This window comes from Chionomys nivalis, chromosome 12, assembly GCF_950005125.1.
Source record: "Chionomys nivalis chromosome 12, mChiNiv1.1, whole genome shotgun sequence".
Lineage (NCBI taxonomy): Eukaryota > Metazoa > Chordata > Mammalia > Rodentia > Cricetidae > Chionomys > Chionomys nivalis.
The window spans coordinates 64,260,814-64,265,417 of record NC_080097.1 but is presented as its reverse complement, the minus strand read 5'-3'; the positions used below and the strand labels follow the sequence as shown (position 1 = coordinate 64,265,417).

Sequence of the window (4,604 nt, the reverse complement as noted above, 5' to 3'; positions counted from 1 at the left end):
TACAATGCGGAGGCCCAGGGACATCACATGCTAGCACCAGTGCCAAGTGGAGCCAGAGCAGGGATGGACTGGGCAGTGCACATTATTGTTTGCCCCTAGCTCAGAACTGCCGTGCACACTGGAGCCCAGGGGTCACTGAATCTGCTCTGCGCTGGGAGCTAGAATGACTGGAAGGACATGAAGGGTCTCCTCCCAGGCCATCACCATCCTAAAGATGTGTCCCTGTCCCCTTTCTCCAACATTAATTCAGGTGAGAAGCCCTGAGCCTCCTGTGCCACTAGAACGTGGGGATTCATATGGAGGAACGTTTGAAGATGCTGTCCCAATAACAATCAGCATCGCCTGCACAAACAGAACTCTAAGAATGAAAGGACAGTGACAACCAAGAAGGTGGCAGACTTGACAGTCCTTTAACGGAGCTGTCCTAAGGATAGGTCCATTCACAGGCACGTGGAACTCTTCAATGCAGCGATCGTTCCCCTCCTCCTAAGTGTTCTCTGGTACAAGAGACACAGCCCATTTGATCATGAGCACTCTGGATGTCTTAACTTTGGTGACCTACGAGGCTACATTACATGCCTGCCATGAGCCATGAACGTCTCAGATTGTGCCTCGTGCCTCCTGCCTACCTGGCTGTATGTGCCCTTGTCCTGTCCCCATGGAGTCCTGACCTGGCTCCCTCCAACCACTTGGGCAGGAGGACAACCTGGATGTGACATCTGTCAGTCCAATGTTGGCCAAGCCAGTCTGGCAACACCTACCGTGTTTGATTTCCCAAATGTTCCCCTGAAAGACTAACAGTCTCTTGTGGCTAGTGGCCATGAAAAGCACAAAGGATTTTCTCTATAAAACTAAGCTACCTGTTATACGAAGGGAAATAGTAAATAACAAACAAGAGAGAAAAATACAATGGGCAAGAGTGTTCTCTACTATTGTATCAGACCCCCCCTCCCCCAGTACAACACCTGAAAAAAATCAAACCCTCTTCCTACCTAGGTGATGTCGTTATGAAGAGAGTGAAGATTTCCATCTTTTAAATTCTTGTATCTATCTTGCACAAGAAAACATAGACTTAAGAATGTGCGCTGCTTTCTAAGAGCTAGGAGGACAAATCACTCCCAATAGGAGTTATCCTGCTGGATGAATCCTGGAGGCATGACCCTAAAGCTGAAAGGCTTGGTGGTTAGAATGCCAGTAAATGGATTACTATTTGAACTGGCAACTGTGTTGGCTAGCCTTGGCACTCTAGTTTCATGTCTGGTCACCTGGTGGCATATAAGTACATGTCCATGTCATCCCTCCTTTAATTCAGTTCATCTGTGTGAAGTGCAGTGCCCAGCATTGCAGAAGGGGTTTTCTGAGAGGAAAGAACCAGAGGGACTTACAAACCACCTCAGGATGCCTGGCATCCGCCTGCTTTCCTGCCTTTCTTCTTTCCTTCCTTCCTGCTTTTCTTCTTTCCTTTTTTCTTTCTTTGAAGTTGGCTTCATTTTAAAATTCAACAAGCTGGTTAACCTGAAGCAGAAACAAATATGCATGCCCTGCAGAGTCCATTTCATCCCCTCTGCCTCACTGCCAGCCTTCAGTCTTCCTCTTAGGCGATGCAGGTTTCTTTTCCTTGCAGAAGTGAAATCCACAGCTTTTCTGCCCTTGCAGATTTCGAATATGTAGGAGAGGAGGATATTAAAGCCATTGCCGTTGCCATCCTTCACGTGGACCATGTCAAATGAGACTGGGTGATGATCCCAGTTGCTGATGGCCTTGATGCAGACATACCGGTGCCTCTGGTCACCAAGCACAGGTTGCACAGGTTGAATTCGATGGCATCAGTGATATCGCCGGTGTCCAGCAAGATGAGCACTGTACCGTTGACCTTGATGAGTGGGTTGGAGTAGTGGATGATGCATGTGCATCATCATGAGGTGCAGGATGACTTTGGTACCCACGAGGACCTGTCTCGCCTTGCACAGCTTGTTCTTGGTCTCCTTTGGCATGATGCAGTGCATGGAGAAGTGACCCTTGGTGTCATACACCAAGCAGAAGGTCTCTCCACTCTTGTTGATGATGATGACATTCATGAAGCCCACTGGGTAGGCCACATCAGTTCTGACTTTGCCATCTGCTATGGGACAATGGTCTTGTACCCTGTAAAGATTTGTCACTTGTATTGGCCAGTAGCCAGGCAGGAAGTATAGGTGGGGCGACCAGAACAGGAGAATTGTGGGAAGATGAAAGGCTCAGTCTGCAGTGGTCACCCAGATGCAGAGGAAGAAAGATGAGAATGCCTTACTGATAAAGGTACCAAGCCACGTGACTAACACAGACAAGAATTATGGATTAATTTAAGATGCAAAAGTTAATAAGAAGCCTGAGCTAATAAGTCAACCAGTTTTGTAATTAATGTAGACCTCTGTGTGTTTCTTTGGGACTGAATGGCTGCAGGACTAGGTGGGACAGAAACCTCTTTCAACAGTTGTCGATCTCAATGAGGTACTGCTTGGAGATCTTTGTCATCTTGTCTCTCATCAGTACGTATCTAAGTCTGTTCCTGAGAAAGATGCCAAGCGACAGGCACTGGCACTAGCAGCATCCTGTGGTGGAATTCTTAGGACCCCTCCCAAGCCATGGCAGAGAGGCAAGCATATGTGCATAAGCGGAATGTGTCATTTTTCTTTTTCCTTTTCATTCCAAGGTTCTCCTTCTCTCATACCTGATGTTTTTTACTAGGGAACTCAGCCTCATGTTTCTGTACCATTGCTACCTCAGACAGCAACAGGCTAGCAGTTCCACAAACCTCCCTGGAATCTGGCATTCATCTGGCATCTGCATGCCCTAGAACAAAGCCATGACCAACTGCCTAGTCTGTATTAACTTGTGCAATTATTGCTCCTGCTTCTTATTTGTGCTGCCCTTCCTCACTGTTGCCATTAGGTGGGAAGTTTTCTTTAAATGCTAAGCCATTTCTTTGAGGTCTAGAGAGCTCACTTGGCTTTTACCAGGATGTGTTTTTCAGGGGTGAGAACCAGAATGGAGCCCTATCCAACAACGGGAAACAGCCACAGGCACTTCTGGTGTCATACTATCAGCGCCTTGCTGCCTGCTCTCACTGCTTCCCATGCCAGGAACACTTGGCCACTGCTGCTTGTTGGGTCAAGGCTGAGTGTGGTGTTTACTGTGGGGTGACCAACCACCTGTCCCTTTTTGGCCTGCTTACATTCATGTCATGCCCTGGTCTCATCTCTCTTCATGGCTCATACTGACACCTTGCCTAAGTGAGAGCTGAAAGCCCAGAGACACTAACCCTTGTGACTGACAACCACCATGTTTGTATGCTGTGATATTTCTTTCCCATGGAGTCAGCTCCAGGGTTCTGGCCTCCCAGGGTGACTTCCTGGTTGTGCTCTTTTCCCTGATTTCCCAAATTTTTAAATCCAGCCTTTGGCTAAACGAAGAATTTAGCGCCTGCCTCTTTCTATATTCTTTCTCTTCCCCACACATTTCCTCCTAGTTTGAAACATCAAGAAAGTTTTAGCAGAACAGAAAAATGAGAAGTGTGTGCGTGCATGTGTGCATGTGTGTACACACATGTGTATGTGTTAGTTATAGTTGTTCTAGAGGTTAATTATCAGTCAAGGATAATTATTAGTGTAGAAGTTAAAAAGAACTCAACTTAGGAAGCATCAAGTAATGCAAAGGCAACCCCTTACCCATCCTTCTCTTAACTGGCCATGGAAGGTATCTCTTCTCTTTTCTCCCTAAGAATGTTATTCCTCTTTTCTGTTACTTATTTTTTTATTACATTTATCTGTGTGTGTGTGTGTGTGTGTGTGTGTGTATACTCACACTTTGTGGTAGGAATGGTAACATTAAAAGCAGGGAGGCAAGGAAGTAAAGGACACCTGCCTGTTCTTCCGCTAGACTTAGATTCAATTCCCAGCACCTATGCGGCAGCTCACAACTATCTGTAGCTCCAGTTCCATGTGGATCAGACGCCTTTTTCTGACCTCTGTTGGCACCAGGCACACATGAAGTGTACATACATGCAGGCAGGCAGGCAGTCACCTACCCATAAAAAATAAAAATAAGTCTTTGGGTTTTTAGGGAACTATTCTGCTTACCATATGTAGAAACTATGCCACTAAGGAGGAGAGCAGAGCTTTAGAAAGAAACAGAACAGATTTTACATGACATCACGGCCCTAGCCATTTCTAAAACACCATGTCCCATGAGCTATTCAGTCCCAAAACAAATACTGTATGTTCTTACTAAGTGAGCTTGAGTTAAAGTTCTCTCCTTTTAAATAAAAACATTCCTAACAAATATACGCATTATCATTAAGATAATAAAGACATCTCTCGGGACATGATGAAATCGTGGGGGAGACGAGTGGTGGTTGTTAATACACGGAAACAACACTTGTAGCAGAAAAACACACAGTACAAGCCTACAACAATCAGCAGGCTTGGCTTCTCAAAGTATTTATTCACTCATAAGGAGAGTGACATTTAAAAATGAAAGACTTCTTTTGCTGTAGAGCCCAGATAGTTATGACATGGAAACAACAGTTTTCAGATCTGCTGACTAAAGCCGCTGGAAACTGCTGC

General features: G+C 45.7%; 1 pseudogene; it reads right to left on the bottom strand.

Moving 5' to 3' along the window:
* Positions 1 to 1,594: 1,594 nt before the first annotated feature.
* On the bottom strand, positions 1,595 to 2,755 carry LOC130884715 (40S ribosomal protein S4-like; annotated as a pseudogene).
* Between the last annotated feature and the right edge of the window lie 1,849 nt (positions 2,756 to 4,604).